Source organism: Rhamphochromis sp. 'chilingali', assembly GCF_963969265.1.
Source record: "Rhamphochromis sp. 'chilingali' genome assembly, chromosome: 17".
Taxonomy (NCBI): domain Eukaryota; kingdom Metazoa; phylum Chordata; class Actinopteri; order Cichliformes; family Cichlidae; genus Rhamphochromis; species Rhamphochromis sp. 'chilingali'.
This window is the reverse complement of record NC_137944.1, coordinates 1,310,878-1,329,469: the sequence shown is the minus strand read 5'-3', so window position 1 is coordinate 1,329,469 and position 18,592 is coordinate 1,310,878. Positions and strand designations below refer to the sequence as shown.

General features: G+C 41.9%; 1 protein-coding gene across 2 annotated transcripts in view; it reads left to right on the top strand.

The window, feature by feature from the left end:
* The window catches only part of thrb (thyroid hormone receptor beta), a gene marked incomplete at its 5' end in the record, with an annotated part of 110,820 nt that overhangs the window by 36,237 nt on the left and 55,991 nt on the right, over positions 1–18,592 (top strand). The window lies entirely within an intron of this gene.

Sequence of the window (18,592 nt, the reverse complement as noted above, 5' to 3'; positions counted from 1 at the left end):
ATTTTTTATGAAGTCTTAGTAACAGAATTTCCTTTTAAGTGTTCAACTTTCTACAATAATGTCCATGAATCCTTTCTATATTTGTTCGTTTTTTCTAAAAAGCGACTAGCAACAAATCTGGCGACTTTTTCTGGTGTTATTGGAGACTTATTTATAATGACTTTTTGACATGAAAGCGCGCATCGCTCCTACTCTCAACAAGCAGCAGGTGCTGCCGTGGGCACCTCACCCGTGCCAAAGCGCTCACAGGCGGAGGATAGTCCTCACGCAGCTGCTATCAGGGTAGGAGATGTTCACATCTTTGCGTCCAAACTGCAAATGAGTGAAGCCGCTGCTCCCGCACTGACTGTAACGCAGTCAGTTCTTCTTTAATGTTATGTTGTTTTGTGGATCACAAGGTTTAAAACTACTTATAAACACACACAGAGAAAGTAACTCCACCAGAGCGCCTATTTCGGGTCACTTTTGCCGGTCCAAGCCCGGGTAAAGGTGCAGGGTTGGAATTGTGACATTAAAACAAAAATTGTTAAAAATTTAATTTGTAGTTCTAAATTCTAAATGCATTTAGGACATTTTTTGCTCACTTTATGTCTCTTCCATGATTTTATTTCTCTCTCCAACAACGTAGGTTACAATTACATTAGCATGACCAATTATGCAAATTAGGCGATGACATCATTTGGCGACTTCTAGCGACTTTTAGGACAACCAATAGCGATTTTCCTTACTGGGGAGTTGGCAACACTGCATCGGAAGCAGCATGTGCTGCTAATGCTAACTGCTAGCTAAAGGCCAAGGATCCAGAATTTGTTGCGCTGGCTGCTGAGCTCTGTGGGGTTTTTCGGCAGCTCTACCTGTACTAGATTCACCTGCTCCTTGTCGTTTCTATCTCTGACTTTATGTCCTCTACAAGAGTTTCTGTTTTTTTATCTTCAAATGTTCAATAAAAACGTATCGCTAATTCAAAATGAAGAAGGCTTTGTAACTATCCCCACTAGTGAAGACTGCCATTTCCACAACACTGCCCCCTCTCCCGAGGTCCGCAGCGCTGTTGAAAAGGCTCTGGAGGTCCCTGTATTAAGCACGTAAACCTGTGACACAAAAAATCACCAAACTCGGACAACCACAGACTGTTTTCCTTCATGGTGATGAAGGAAAACGCTGGGCAGGCATGTAAAAGGGCATTTATTCAGTGTTGCCAACTCCTCAGTAAGGAAAATCGCTATTGGTTGTCCTAAAAGTCGCTAGAAGTCGCTAAATGACGTCATCGCCTAATTTGCATAATTGGTAATGCTAATCTAATTGTAACCTATGTTGTTGGAGAGAGAAATAACATCGTGGAAGAGACATAAAGTGAGTAAAAAAACGTCCTAAATGCATTTAGAGTTTATTTAGAGCTACAAATTAAATTTCTTTTAGCAATTATTGTTTTTTTTAATGTCACAATTCCAACCCTGCACCTTTACCCGGGCTTGGACCGGCAAGTGACCCGAAATAGGCACTCTGGTGGAGTTACTTTGTGTGTGTGTGTGTTTATAAGTAGTTTTAAACCTTGTGATCCACAAAACAGCATAACAGTAAAAGAAGAACTAACTGCGTTACAGCACCCGCTGCTTGTTGAGAGTAAAAGAGATACGCGCTTTCACGTCTTTTTTAGCGACTTTTTTTTAGCAAAAAAGTCGCTAAGGGGTCTGAAAACTCGCTAAATATAGTGACAAAGTCGCTATGTTGGCAACACTGCATTTATTCCCTTCAAAGACCTGCAGTTCAAAAAAGCGCCCCTCCGACAGCCAAACCCATCTGTTCTCTGATTGGATAGTTACATTTGTGATTGACATGACATTGACCAATCAGATGAAAGGAAGAAAAATAGGGTCAGAATTCGTACTTGTAACTTGCAGGGTTTTTTTGGCTAAGTCCACACACAAATCTTTTTACACATACAAATCCTGATTTACAAGTACAAAATATTTATGACCACATTTTGAGCCCATAAAAAGGCTCAGCAGTAAAAGTCAGTATTAGGTGTGCAACACTATAACAGCACTAAAGACCATATTTACCTGTGAACGTGGGGACTGCACTTTGATGTGGACCAAAAGAGCCACACCGAGACCCTTCGGAGGACGTGGTCTGTGGAGCGGTTGGTTTATAGTGTGATGGGATTTGAGTTGTCCACCAGGTATCTGGTGTATTTTAGCTCAATGCCATCCTGTAGCCAGGGATGCTTTGCATTCTGGGACACAGCACCCGCCTTTCTTTCTCTTGCCCCAGACAAATCTGACCAATACGAGGACTAAATGTGGTGTGTAGTGACACATTTTTCTGTTTTTGTCCCTGAGAAGAAAACCCTGGGATAAAGCTACAAGTTTACAAACTTATCAACTGACCAAATGTAACGAACTATAGGTGTGAAAAGACCTTTAGATGGCGTCGAGTGTTTCCATTGAGACACTGTGGACAGCGATACTTTAAACTGAAGAAGACAGCAAACCAAAACAAAGCAGCAGGATGTTGTTTTATTGGGTTTTTCACCCAGCTCTACAAAATGTAAACATGGATTTGTTCTTTGTTTTTCAGGCTTGGGGGATTTTGTATTTTCTTCCTATGTATGTAGATACATATATGTGTGTTTGTAATGGTGACAAATGTATTGGTAGCTGTGTCACGGGGCTGTGATACGTTTTAAATCTTATATATTGTAGAGCAGGTTGAATGACAGTGGAAGGAGCTGTATAAATATGCTTTCACAACATCTATTGAACACTGTGCAGCTTTATATTCAAACTCATGTTCTTCTTTCTTATCTTAGGTTCGTACACTTTTTCAATTCCAAGTGTAACTAACATGTAACATTAACCGTAGATGTGCAGCTAGAAAGGCGCGTTTGTCCGTCTTTTTGGCTCGTGGCTGATGTGCCTTCACCTTTAAGAGGTGCTGGAATGGGAGCTTTCAGCGCTGTTGCCTGTTATGTAAGACCTTGGCTGTGGCGCTCAGAGCTGCGTGGTCCCTGGGCTGTTCCACTGCCAACAAGCACAGGAGGTTTCATCACCCTGCTGTTTCAAAGGGCCCTCTGGACTCTGGATATTATTCAGCACTGCTCTGTAGTTTGCCTAGTTTGCCTCCTTTCCTCTCTCCTTTACACCAGCCATCTGTCATCCTCCCTAGTAGTCTCTCTCTTTTAAACCCTCTCCTCATTTGCTCTCCTCTTCTGCTGACTCATTGCACTCTCTGAAATTATAATGCACTGAAATAGCCGACTCCCTTTCTGTCTGTCTGTCCCTCTCTCTCTCTCACACACGCGCGCGCACACACACACACACACACACACACACGCGCACACACACACGCGCACGCACGCACGCACACACACGCACGCACGCACGCGCACACACACACACACACACACGCACACACACACACGCACGCACGCGCACACACACACACACGCACACGCACGCACGCGCACGCACGCACGCACGCACGCACGCGCGCACACACACACACACGCACACACACACACGCACACACACACGCACACACGCGCACACACACACAGTGTTATTGCACCATTTTGTTTTTATATCTGCTTGTCCTCTGTGGTTTGCACTTCACTGAGAGTGTGCCTGACAAGAACCTGTGAGCGTGGATTAGGCACTCAGATTTGGTTATAATGGTGGAAGCAAGTGAACTTCCGTTATAGTGGGAGCGAGGCATGACGGTTGGGAATCATTTTCCCTGGTGGTGGTCTGCAAAAACATAATGTTTGAATTTTAGTCGCCATCATGGCAGCAGAGCACAGGTTCAGTATTCAGAACCAAATGATGACGTCAGATATGAAAAGTTGTCTGTTGGAACAAATCGCCTTTAATGATCAAAGGCACCAGTTTAAATTCATTAAGGCTTTATCCACGTACCAGTTCAGCTGTCACAGTGTGGGGAAGAAACATTTAGCTTCCTTGTCCATTGTTGGCATGAAAGGTGGCTGCAGGGTTAGCATATTCGTCCACCTTTTTATCTCCATGCCGTTTATCCATCTGTTTTCTTCCACTTAACTGCAGCCAGGTCACAGGGACAGCAGCTTAAGCACAGTAGCCCAGAGCTCCCTCTCATCAGACACTTCCTCCAACTTATCCAGGTGGGAGGACTGAGGCTTTTCCAGGCCAGCTGAGGGTGACTGAAGTTCTCACCCTATCTCTAAGGGGAGAGGCCAGACACCCTTCCAAGCTGATGTCAACCTCTTTTGCCCACAATCTAATTATTTTGGTCACTAACCAAAGCTCGTGGAACAGGAACATAGATCATCGGGTATCAGGCCCTGACATACATTTTGTCCTTGACCCAGAATGAGCACTCCAGCCTTTTCCTGCCTCAGACTTGGACTAATTCTCATCTCTGCTGCTTTAAACTGTTCTGCAGACCACTTCAGTGTGGAGGTCATCACCTGATGAGGCCAACAGCATCCACAAAAGCAGAGATAAAATTCTGAGCCTACCAAACGGAAGCCTTCCTCCACTTACCCCTACAGTTCATAAAAATTATGACTAGACTCTGTGACAAAAGGGAAGGCCTGACGAAGTGCAACACCCACCGAGATCGAGTTGGCAGCAATGCTGACCGAGCTCTCACTGAATGGTGTGTATGAATGGGTAATATACCCCAAACTCTTGAAGCACCTGAGAAGGTATTCAATGTTTCTATAATTAAATATGCAGCCAAGGATGATTGTTTGTATATGTCCATTTAAACACAGATTAAACAGATTAAACACAGATCTTTGTCCCACACGCCATCAGACTGTTTAACTCCTCTCTGGAGGGGAGAGGGAGGGGAAACAGGAGGACAAAGGAGGGGGAACAACTAAGCTGTAGTGCCTCTTCACCTCACTGTGCAATACTTTTGTAAATAGTCAACAGTGCAATAGACCTCAATACTTGAAATGTGCAATTCACTTGTATTTTTATTTTTTATTCCTATTTATTCTATTTATCCCCTTCGTATATTTTATTTATATTGTCTCTGTATTTATATATGTGTGTGTGTGTGTGTGTGTGTGTGTGTGTGTGTGTGTGTATATATATATATATATAATATTCTGTAACTCTGTAACTTCTGTCGGTGCTGTGCTTTTTTGGAAATCGAATTTCCCAGAGGAACCCACCCGAGGGATTAATAAAGTTCTATCTAATCTAATCTAATCTAATCTAATTAAGCAGAATTTTCAGAGTACTTGAACCTTCATCTCACCAAATGGGGTCCATGAACACTTTAGAGGGAATAAACTTTGTCGTATCTCAGGTGGGTTTGGGGATTTATCCCCTATAAACAGTTAGGAATTGTCCCAGGTTAGAGACGGATTTCTCAACAGTCCTGGGTGCTCTTGGTCATAATTTTCTTTCATGATACTCCAAATGTTTTCAATATGTGAACAATCTGGACCAGGGGTGGAAATTAGCAGCCACCACTGGCCAAATGCGGGTAAAATTTATAAAGTGGCGTGTAAATTTGAACAATGCACAAACCACCGTGGCTCCTGACCTGCTGGGGGCAGCAATGTGCCTGAGTTGCTGCTAGTCTGCTCTAAACGCCGTCATGTGATCCGAGCAGGTACTAAAATGTGACGTCAGTAGCGTCAGTCGATGAGTCGTGAGCGCGTCTCTTTCACGAAAATTTAAACCGCCAGTTTTGAAACTGGGCAGCGAGGGACATGGTTGCAAAAAACAATGCACGCAAAGCCACAGACTGAGCAGCAGGTATGTCGTCGCCTCGACGTCCATCTTTTTTGTAGCATTTGTGTCGCTTACTAACTGCGTCACGGGACGCTTGGATGCGTTGCTATGGCGACAACCACGCAGCTTCGATCCGAGCAGGTACTAACGGAAAAGGGGCTTTAAAAGGAAGCAGTAACTTTAGTAATGTGGCGTTGCATTTGTGGAGTTGAGCAGGCGGCAGAAACAAACACTCTTCTCAAGAGGTTTTACGTTAAACGGCAGTTTTAAAATGAAAAAATGGAAAAGAGGTGACAACCGTGAGATACACGACTTCCAGCAGCAAGACTGATAGCTTTACTGTAGGCACAAAATACTCTAAATTAGAGGTCATCAAAGACCGGGGATCATCTAAAGGCCACAAAGAGGTGAAATGCATCATTCAAGGAATTGCGGTCCTGGAGAAAACAGGCTGTGTTGTGTTGCATCAATTTTTAATTTCCACCCTTGGTCCGGGCTTCAGGCAGTCCATTCCAGCACCATGACTCGTCCACTATGAGGCCATGCTGTTGTAATAAATGTGGTTTAGCATTGTTTTGCTGACATAAGCAAGGTTTCCCTGAAAAAGATGTAATCTGATGGGAGCATATTTTGCTTTGAAACCTGTGTATACTTGTCATCATTGATGATGCACCTCATACCAGCCAACATGCAGGCTTTTGAAATGAGTGCCGATAACAAGCCTCCCGTTTAGCCTGCGGGACGCAGCGTCCATGTCTTACCCAAATCGGATTTTAGTTCCTTTGACCTTTGACCTTTGACCGAACAGAAGAAAAACATCTTTGCCTTTTCATTCCAGAATAATGCTTTTTTTCCTCTCTTTTTTTAGCGCAGGACCCAATCATGGGCATCCAGTATTGAATGTTGGCCTTGTCCACTGTGCACACAGATTCCTCTGGATTCTTGGGTTCTTGTGATATTGTTGTAGATCCCAAATATTTGCAGTTTCATTTGATGTATTTTAATCTGAAATTGTTCCAAGATTTTGGGAGTTTTTGCATATTGCTAAATCTCTGCTAATCTGCGTCTGAAGTAGTTTGCCTCTCTAAGATACACGTTCTGTACTCAGTCATTTTAATACCCTTACCCACATCTAAATGTTCTTGTAGATGTGTATTTTTAGAAATACTTCATTTTCCAGCCTTTGTAGCCCTGTCCAAACTTTTGAGACATGTTGCTGCGTCACATTGAAAATCAGCCAACATTTTACATGAAATACATTGTCTGTGCTTTCTGTGAGATTCATATATGGATTCAATATTTGCAAATTACTGCTTTGTGTTTTTATTTACATTTGCACAGCATTTCTGAGATACACTGTCTAAAACTCCAGGTAGTTGAGTGAAGATATGGAGAAACCTCTTTAGTTTCTTTGTAGTTTGCTGTCACCATGGTGAGCAACACAGAGTTTTTAAGGTCAAACTGATAAATAATTCCAATGTTCATTTGTGTTGCAGTGTTCATCGAGATGAGCCTTTGGGATGGGTTTTATAGCCTGCATTTAACTTTCTTCCCTCCATATTTTCCATTTCATTAAAGAAAGTTAATCAGTCAAGGTCTACTTGTTAGCCTAATTTCACCTTTTTGTGCAGATGCACTCTATACAGCTGAGCAAACTGACTGCTGACAAAGATTAGAGCGAAAATTGCTTATGTTTGCAACTCACTCCCTTTTAAGTGATCAAACTGTTGTTTTTCATGAAGGAAGATGAAAACAAATTGGCACCAGACCAGAATACAAATGTGAATTACTGTTGGCAGCCTGTTGGCAAGAAAAGATTGGCCACGGTCAAATTTCCTCAACTAACAAACGAGCTCACACACTACCAGCAAACCTAACTTATCTTAGCTGATGTTGATGGTGTGAGTGTGAGCAGTTTCCCTGGCTGGGAGTCCGGGGGATGCAGTAATGTGACCCAGCACTAATGTAGAATGAGATAATGGGGATATTTATCAGGGAAGACAGCAGTGAAGACCTTACACTTGGCTTTAGATATTCAAAATGTGATCATTACTCTGCTATACCACCCTGTCTTATGTAGCGACTTACAGTTTTATTGTTCCTTCAGGGGCCGTGAATGTAGCCCAACACAAAGGCCTCTTCTAGACTTGCAGCTGTGCATGAGGCTTCAGCTGGACTCACTGCCCTAGTTTGGCCACACACACACACACACACACACACACACACACACACACACACACACACACACACACACACACACACAGAATTGAAAGAGTGACACAAAGCTTTCAGGTTAAACAAGTAATGTGAAAACACTGAATATCCACACTGACTAAAAAAGACCCCGTTTGTCCTACTTGTTGCAGTTGGTGTTATTACTTTTATGATGTGCTCCAGATTTCCAAAACTGGGTGTTGTGGTTAAAACCAGCATTTTTGTCGGGGCTCCAAGATGCCTTGAGTGAGTTACATCTTGCCAGAGTGGTTGTAGTCACTTCCAAGAGGATATGTGTTGGAAAAAGGAATTGATTTTAAGAATAATATGACTTTCGCTTGGATGGTCAAAACTTGTTTCAAAACCCAAAGAAAATTCATGCACAACCTCTGTCAGGAACATATTTGAGGGGAGTTCTCTTTGGTGGTTTCCATCGTTTGGTAATTTAAGCATCCTAATTTTACGAGGATATGTGATTTCAAAAGGATAAAACTGACGTGAATCTCTATGACGTGGAATTATTAAGATGGTTACAAACTATTCTTTGGAAAGACGTTGAGTTGTTCCTCCCACTCTGCATTGGAATTACTTGGTGCTCTAAATAGAGGACATTATCTCAGGTTCTTATTCATGAGAAAAGAAGGCAGTTGGAATTTGACAGATTTAATGGTTCCTACGCTCACCTGACTCCAACAATCCTGTGTAGCAACAGAATCAGACGGCTGATGCAAGCAGGTGACCTCCAAAGCATTTCGGTGAGGAGCTCGGTTATTTGGGAGGGACTCAGGGAAGCGCTGCTGCTCTTCTCTACATCAGAAGCCTGCTGAGGCAGCTTGTGTGTTCGACTAGGATGGGCCTCCTAGGTCAGGTGTTTCGGGCATGTCTGTGTGATGGTTTATGGTGATATGCTAGCTCTCTCTGATGGTTTGCACTGAATTTCATTTTGCTTATTTTTCAGAACTTTTAATGGCTGTAGTTTCACTTTGGGTTTAAGGTTTCAGTGCAGTAGTAGTATTACTGCCATCTTCTGGAGGATGGGATGCATTGTTCACTCTCAAGTGCCGGCACAGAAGGCGAAATGGATTTAGACCTGAAAGAAGCTCAAACTAATTTGATTGTTTAAAGCATTTCATGTTGAGAGACGACATCCAATGTATGCCACAGCAGAAGAGGTTGTTTATAACAGTAAATGGTATATGGCTGACACATATTATATGTACTTGCTATGGCTCTGCAAACTTCAAACCTGCTTAACATCCAGAAGAACTCTCACTGTGCAGTTCAGCTGCTGCTACAAAAAGCAGTGAAGCTCAATGCTACGAGTAGGGTTAGAACTAATGTGCTTTTTATACAATCTAAAGGTGACATTTTTAACATTTTCTCCAGTGTTTGCTGGCCCTCATTTTCGTAAAATTGCATGAATTGAATGAAACAGTCACACGAATGGCCTGCTCAACGTCCTTTAATACGACTCTGGTAGCGATCATTCTGTTCCTTCTGGCACAAAAGAGAAGATACCAGTCCTACTGATGAGTTAAGGACTTTGCAGAGCCCTCTCCAGCTCCACTGGACAGGTGTCTGTCTTCTGGAATCTCCTCTTGCAGAGTGATTACAGACAGAGCAGGTCTGGCTGTGCACAGCAATGGCGATGATAGCTGACCTGAGCATCGCGTCCAGACTGTGGAGGATTTGTTCGAGCACAGAGTGAAACAAACAAATATCTTTCATAGTTGTGATGTTGGAGATGATCTACAGAGAATGAAGGCCTGACATGGGATTAGGGCTGGGCGATATGACCCAAAATTCATATCTCGATATTTTTTTAAAGCCATAAAGTAAGAACAAAAAGAGAGTTCTTAGTCAAAGCTGTGTCCCAGATGTCACACAGGCACTTTTATTAACATAGAGCAGATGTACATAAAATTTACTCAAAAATAAATTATGAGCATTTGCTCCGACCATCAAGCGGTGCAGCTCCGTAGCTTACCAAAGTCGTACTAAAACATTTTTTGACAGATTGCTGAGCGCCGTCCATCCATCCATCCATTCGCTACCGCTTATCCTTTTCAGGGTCGCGGGGGGTGCTGGAGCCAATCCCAGCTGTCATAGGGCGAGAGGCGGGGTACACCCTGGATAGGTCGCCAGTCTGTCGCAGGGCCAACACACAAGGACAGACAACCATTCACACTCACATTCACACCTAGTGACAATTTGGATTATCCAATTAACCTATCCCCACAAACTGCTGAGCGCCGTGTTCCACAAAAAATCGGTTCGCGGCCATCAAGCACAACCAGAATTCATACATAAGGCGCGCTGTCAACTTTTGAGAGAATGAAAGGATTTTAGTCCGTGCAGCACCTCTGGGCTGCATGGCGTTAGCGTGGTTAGCTCGTTAGCGTGGTTAGCTAGCTAACACGTTGACGCCGTCCAGTAACTCGTTAACGGAGATTTGCCGTGTCCATCTTGTCGTTGCCTGCAGGTGAAGCGATGGGGGAGGAGGGGGAGCTGTGTTCAGTGAAGGAGAGGCGAGGCCGAGTAACGTTGTGTAAAGACGAAAGTGGACGAAAGAGAGGCAAACCTGCGGCTCCACAAGTATAATTGTAACCTAACATAGACTATATCGATATAAACGATATTGTCACATCTTATATCTCGTATAAAAATATATCGATATTTTTTAAAAACTCGATATATTGCCCAGCTCTACATGGGATTAAATGTATTTTAGAGATTCTTTGTTTTTGACTTTCTGTGCTGGATGGGTCCAGAGTGGACAATGAGCATGGATTCAGACTTGTTTCCCACCTGTTCACAGGGGCTTATTTTTTCATGACACAATTTGTATTCCTTATTTAAAATAGCTCATCTGTATCTGTTCACGGAAATATTTAACGTCTATACAAGGCTCGACATTTCTTATAAAATATTTGCCTAATTACAGAAAACTGTACATTCATTAAGACTTGAGAAGCTGTCCTGTAATCAAACCATTCCTGGTGACCCTGAATCCTCCCTTAGCTATGGTGCAATAGGCCTACGCTGCTGCGGGTTTCCCATCATGCACTGGCTGTTTCTTCTTCTCTGACGTCTTATCATTCACTGTTTGTGTTTATACACTACTTTGCATTTGATCATTAGTTATTATTAATCTCTGTCTCTCTTCCACAGCATGTTTCTTGTCCTCTCTTCTTCCCCTCACCTCCAACCAATCACAGCAGATGGCCCCGCCCCTCCCTGAGCCTGGTTCTGCTGGAGGTTTCTTCCTGTTAAAAGGGAGTTTTTCCTTCCCACTGTCGCCAAAGTGCTTGCTTGTAGGGTCTGTTCCTTACAATATAAAGTTGCTTGACACAATGCTTTTATTTGGGGCTGTATAAATACAGTTAAATTGAGTTGAAGCCAGGTTTTGTTTTGTTTTGTTTTTTAATGCTGAAATTTGACATTTTAATAATTTTACGAGTGAGAAAAAATATCTTAGGTGTTTATTTGTTTGTTTTCTTAGTTTAAAAAAATTGTTTTGGTCCATTGATGTAAAAACAAAAGCAGAATTTGATGTGGATACAGTCCTTGGAGCAGGAGAGGGAAAATAGCAAAGCGCCTGCCAAACTATGTGCAGGAAGGGAGAAAAGGAGGCGATCGAGAGGCTCAGAGAATGAAGGAAGTACTGGATTAAAAAAACAAGGCTGAGAAACATATTGTGAAGCTATTTTCCAAATGCTGGGATCGCAGATCACAATCAAAGCACACACATGTTGTATCAGCCTTCAGGCTGGTGGCAGAAGCAGCTTTTTGCCTTCTAATAACACATTAGAGCCCATTGATTTCAATGTTTGTTTTTCTATTTTGGTCTTAATTGGAGGCTGGCTCTGCCCTGGCACCATCTCCACCCCCTCTTTCTGTGTGGTTTCTCAGGTCAGAACTGATTTCTTCTCAGTCTCTGCAGTCCATACGCTGCCTTAATTAGCCACAGATCCAGCAATATGACTCAATATGTCTTTGTTACATTCTCCAGAATGGATGTCCAGGGGATACGGGAAGTAACAACGAGTGTCGAGGACACGAGGAGGCTGAATCGGAGCAAAATCAAAACCCACTGTTTTAGGAAACAAACACACCTTCAGCCTGTTTGTGTTTTCAAAAGCAAAGAGAAACGCTTCAAAAAGCTTCTAAAGAAGGATGTAGTTAGTGTAACACGCTCTTCACCACAGAGCAGCCATAAACCTGCAGCATACTGTAAGGACTGAAGTGCTCCACTCTCTCTGACCTTAAGTGCTCCCAGGCCTCAGTGCTGAGAGGAGTCAGCTGCATTGAAGGGTGGTACCTCAGCCTGGAGGAGAGCACAGACCACACCCACACAGGAAACAGTCGGTCTGTTATGGCTTCTGATCAAACGGGATTGGTGAGGTCAATGACTGTAAGAGGAACGCAAAGGTTCTTCTAATCACAATAGTTGTGACGTTGTTGTTTGGAGATATAGATGTTAAGGAAGTTCATTCAGCTTTCAGTAAAGAGGATCGATTTGAAAAACCATGTAATGCCTGTGCTGTCCAAGGAATGACCATCAGCTGTTGTCCAGGTAGCTCCCTCAGGTGATCTGGAGCAGGTTTCCTAGTTATTCCCATTTAAATCCACTTTAATGTGGTCACTTAAAATGTCTTATTCCAGAGTCACCACTTTAGAGGGTGGAGCAGAGCAGGTAATCTACACCCTGGCAGGTTGGGGGTTCAGTCAGTGTGGGAAATATGCTTGGATACGATACTAACTCCAAGTTCCTCCGATACATCTGTCAGTGTGTGAATGTTAGAAAGCACTTAGAAAAAGGATGAATGGGTGAATGCAGTTGTATAAATCACTTTGATTGTTCCAGTAGAGTTAAAAAACACCGTGAAAGAGTCGATTGGTGGATTATAAGGTCGGGTAGCGTTCCTGACACGACTGTTACAGGATCTGCTTCACGCCTGAGCCGGGGATGATTTACACTTTAGACAAATGTGTTATCAGCTCCACTTATGGATCCACACAGATGATGATGATGATGATGATGATGACTATTTCACTTCATTTATACTTCTTTTAGTGGCTTCAAGTTCAGTTCAGTTCATTTTTATTTCAAACACGTGCCTTCACAATCATTACAAACTATTATTCCATTATTTGTTTGAAAAGGAGTAGGTAGAAGTATTTACTTATTTGTCCCTGCCCCCTTAAGTTTTACCTCTCATTCATTTAATTTTTTTTTTGTCTTAAATTAAACAAACAACATATGCAACAAAAATAAAGCAAAACAAAACATACATCAATCAAAAACAAGAAATTAGCAAGCCCCACAGTATAGTTTCTTTCATATGATAAATACAGAATGTGTATATTTGCAGATACACAAGTTATGGAAAAACAACAAACCAAAACAAAACAAAAAAGAACCACAACACCATTACCAGCAACATTACCGTCCTGGGTTAACCCCGTTTTCTTCATTCTTATACTTATTTAAAATTAGGTTTTTATATTTTACTTTAAACTGTTTTATGTTTTGACTGTCTTTTATTTCTTCTGTTAGACTGTTCCATAATTTAACTCCTGCAATTGAGATTGACATAGTTCTTAAAGTTGTTCTAGCACTTTGTATTTTTAAATTCCATCTCCCTCTTAAGTTATACCCACCTTCTCTTTCTATGAATAATTTACAGATTTCTTTTGGAAGCAATTTATTTTTTTACTTTATACATTATTTACGCTGTTTTAAGCTTCACCAAGTCTTGGAATTTAATAGCTTGCATTTTGACAAAGAGTGCATTTGTATGGTCCCTGTACCCTACATTATTTATTAATCTAATGGCCCTTTTCTGTATTATAGTTATTGTTTGTGTGTTACTTTTGTATGTGTTTCCCCAGACCTCTACACAGTAGCTCATATATGGCAGTAGTAAAGCACAGTATAAAATGTGCAGTGCTTTCTGATCCAACATATGCTTTGCTTTCCCCAGGACGGCAATGCCCCGTGCCAATTTCCCCCAAACATAAGTAATGTGTGGCTTCCAACAGAGCTTGTGGTCAATGATCACCCCAAGAAATTTTATTTCATTTACTCTTTCTAAATATACATTGTCAACACATATTTCTACTTTGATGTTTTTCTTTTGGTTTCCAAACAACATAAATTTTGTTTTATCGAGATTCAATGATAATTTATTTATATCAAACCACTTCTTTAATATCGTTAATTCCTGTGTGATCATCCCCAAAACCTGTGGCAAGTTAAAAATGTAACTGTTTAACTTTTGCTTGTAATGTCCATTTCAGTATATTTACATTTTATTCAGAATTAATGAAAGAAAGGTATCTTTTCTGTTGTTATATATTTTAGGATAATAAAAGTATGGAGGCTTTTATTAAGATAAGATTATTATTATTAGTCTCACGGGTGGGAAATGTTCAGGTCACGGCAGAAAGTACAATTTTAAAAGCAGTAAAAGTTAAGAAAAGACATAATAGAATAACGTACTATACAACAAGAATAAAATACTATATACAATAGAATAAAGAACTACTATCCTATTGTTTTGAACTAGAGCTGGGCGATATGAGATTTTTTCATATCACGATATGTTTTTTTCATTTCAGGCGATAACGATATCTATCACGATATAAGCCAAATAACTATATTTGTAAGATTTAAATGTGCCGTTGCTCACAAGTAAAATGTGAAATAATCAGCAGCTTGTTTTTATTTAAATATTTATTTCCCATAATAAGTTCAACAGGGTAGATGTACTTAAGGAACATGAGACTTTTTCAGATAAATAAAGGCAAATATTGTAAACTACACAAAAGGCAGCCGCTAAAGCGTTTAAGTTTCAAAATAGAACAAACGAAACAGACTAAACTGTCAATTCCACTTAGAAACAAAATATTAATTCTAAAAATAAATCTTAGTTTGTTTTACAGAAGAACAGACAAAACTGACTAACTTTTGTCAATATCCAATAAACTGAGAACTAAAAGGAAATTCTCAATCTCTCCTTGTTGTATAGCTGAGCTTTTCAAACAGTTTAACAGTTACTTTAGTCTGACAACAGCCGAATGACGAATTAGCGCTTCCAGTCAGAGACTGAGGCTACGTCCACACGTACACGGGTGTTTTTGAAAACGGAGATTTTCCGTTTTCGTTTTAAAAATAATCCCGTCCACACATAAAGGCAGAAATGAAGGAAAACGCTGCTATGAACATGCCAAAGCAGCAGGTGGCGCTAGATTCCTAACCGTGCAGAAATGTTGGCCAATCAGAAGTCTAGAAGCCTCGGTGGGAAAAAGTAAACAAAGCTGGGGCATAGAAGCAGAACCGAGTCGTATGTGTGGAGGGACAGTAACTGTGTGTATATGTAAGCATTTAAACACTGCAGAGAGTAGAATTAACAGTAACAGTATTGTAGAAATTCATTTCACCGAAACAATAACGTGGCGCACAGTGTGACGCATGCACCAGTTTATTGTATTTCCAGACTTGCTTTCGGCACAATTTACAGTGCACGCTACTCTGTTTTTTGTCAGACTTGAAATAGCCGAAATACCTTCACACTACGGAGCTTCTTTGGCTCTTCCGTTCGACAATCTCTCCGGCGTTGGAACCATCATCTGTTTTCTCTTCGGTCACGCTCGGTTGATTTTTCTAGTCGGCACACTCATTTCCTCCATTACCCGCTGGCTGCTTCCCAAACAAACACACGTGCGGCTTGGCACTTGTGCTGTACGTAACAAGTCACGCGACGTGACGCTGCGGCTGTGATTGGTTCGGCTCTGCGCTACTTAATTTGGATTGGCTGTTCTTTCTTTTTTTTATTAAGAGGACAAGAGCGGCGAGGTCTATCGCAATAGTTAAATTTTTCTATCGAGAAAAAGTTATATCGCGATACATATCGTTATCGTTCTATCGCCCAGCTCTATTTTGAACACGTCATTATTTAATTTTGTGTTTAATAAATCATCAGATTCATTTCAGTTATCTCTGTTAACACAGATTAGAAGAACCGAGTTTTCTTTCTTTATCTAAAAGAAGCAAATGAGGAGAAATTTCTCAGTAATTCTCGTCTTCTTTCAGCTGGTGCCTTTAGGGCTGCCACAGCAGATCGTACGCTTCCAGCTCAGCCCTCTGCATTTCCTCTTTCACTACATCCATGAATTTTCCTCCCAGCAGCTCCATATGAAGCTTTCCGTATCCTTTCTCCTGTCTTAGTGTCACATACAACTCTCTGCATGCTGCACATTCACATGTTCAGATCAGTCAGCCTGATCTCTAACTTTGTCTCCAAGCAGTCTGTCTGATATCCTCGTTTCTAATCCTGTCCATCCCGCTCACTCCAAATGAAAATCTTCTGTCAAACTGGCCTCCTGCCTGTTTATCAGTGCCAGCGTCTCCAAACCATACATCACAGCAGGTCTCACTATCCTGTCTGTCACAAGCCACCCCTGACACTCATGTCCACCCACTCCACCCTGCCGACAGTCTCTTCTTCCATTTCAGATGCTTTAGATCAGGGGTGGGCAATCTCAGTCCACGAGGGCCATGCAGGTTTTATATCTCACCTTGGGTCACCACACCTGAATCGCATGATTCGTCGTTACCAGGCCTCTGGAGAACTTCAGGACATGTTGAGGAGGTAATTTAGCCATTTAAATCAGCTGTGTTGGTTCGAGGACACATCTAAAACCTGCAGGGACACCGGCCCTCGTGGACTGAGATTGCCCAGCCCTGCTTTCGATGGTTGACACCATGTATCTGCTTTCACTGCCTCTGCTCTGTACATGTTCACCTTTCCACTGGTCTCCTTCTTACTCGCACACATATTATATCTGACTTCCACTGAGTTTCCAGTGTGTACCTCCACCTCTTCATGCTGTTCCCACTACAGATCTCACCCCATCTTGAGCAGGTCTCCAGTCTGTCACATGGCTAAGAGGGAAACACAGACAACCACTGGCACATTAGATTTCCCAGTTACCCCAACCCCACTAACTGTATGTCTTTGGACTGTGGGAGGAAGCTGGAGTACCCTGGGAGAGTCTTGGGGACATGCATGCAGACTCCACACAGAATTTGAACGCAGGACCTTCTTGTTGTAAGGCAGCATTGCTTACCACAGCACCAGCATACTTCACCAAATTTTTACATTATCAGAAAAAATCCCAGATGCAGAATCTGTTTTCAGTCTGTCCAAACAAAATCGTATGAGAAGCATGATCCAAGTATGAAAACACGCTGGGCTCTTTGTTGACGGTGACTGGGAAGGACACAATAATAAAAGAGTACATCAGAGGAGACAAAGTCAAGGTTGGACTGGTTTGGACATGCAGAGGAGGGAAAGTGGATCTGCTGAAGACAGAAATGGCAGCAGGAGTAAAATAGTAAGCCCAAAGCACAGGTTCATGCATGTGATGAAGGACGACAAGCAGAGGGTTGGTGTGACAGAATGGGAGAAGGTTGGCAGGTGATCTGCTCATCCCCTAAAGCGGAAGAAGACTGAAAGATTCATGTGAAGAAACCCTCACTCGGGATCTTTAGCACTGTTTTTTATTTGTCTGTTTCTGCTCAGATTAATGATCGTCTTCAAATTGTGCTTTGGTCTGAGACTGTACATCCATCTCAGTGAACAAATCACCTGCACACTTCACCAAAGAGAGATCGGAGTCATTTCATGGATCATCCACATCATTGGTGGCATCTAAAGAATACGTGGGGCCTTTTTAAAGGCTCACACAGCAGGCATGAGCTCGCTTACTTAGACTAAATCGATTAATCAGACTGGGATTGTCGCTGTAGTGAGTTGATCTAAAAGGCTGTTTTCTCTTAACTCAAACTCAACTGAGTATAATATTTATATCATGGAGGAATCACTAGATTATCTGCTGGCCAGGAGCAAATGGGGCTGATGCTGCTTCAGTAATGTCGCGGTCTGGGCTGTGGGGAGGCCGGTCCGTGACTGATGGGGATCTACTGTGCTTTTACTGCACCCACACTCTGTTTTGGCTCATTGCCCTGCTGTAAAATGAAGCTGTTGCCAGCACTGACAGTCCCTCTCTGTATCTATAATTCCATCAACAAAAAGCACTTAACGAAAAGACAGGAAGCCGAGCTGGTGGTGGCAGAGATGAAGAGGCTCAGGTCTTCACTGGGAGGAGCTTTCTAAGTAAAGCTGAATATGATGGTGTTTAATGTTAGGTTTAAGTGTAGAAAAAGTCCCCGTGTGATTCAGGCATGTTGTATGAAGCACGTTGAGTACTGGGTTAGATAGAAAGGTGCTTTATAAGAACAAGAACATTTACCTCTCTGTTTCTGTCTCTTGAAGAATGACTGTCACATGTTTTGTGTCATATTATCTCATAGTTTCTCATATATGCTAAGTTATACTTTGCACAGGTTTGCATTATGACCTGACTCAGCGTAATGCATCGTAACAAAAATGATTTTTCTCTTTTTGTTTTAAATACATGCAAACGCCAGCTGTCAATTTTACTCTTACTGGGAAAATATCTACACGCTGGAGTAGCTGCTGCACTTACATTAACAACTATCGTTTTCATTTCAACATTGTGCTTCATGAGCTATGGCTATATTGAAAATTACATAAAACATATTTAAGACAACATCTGTT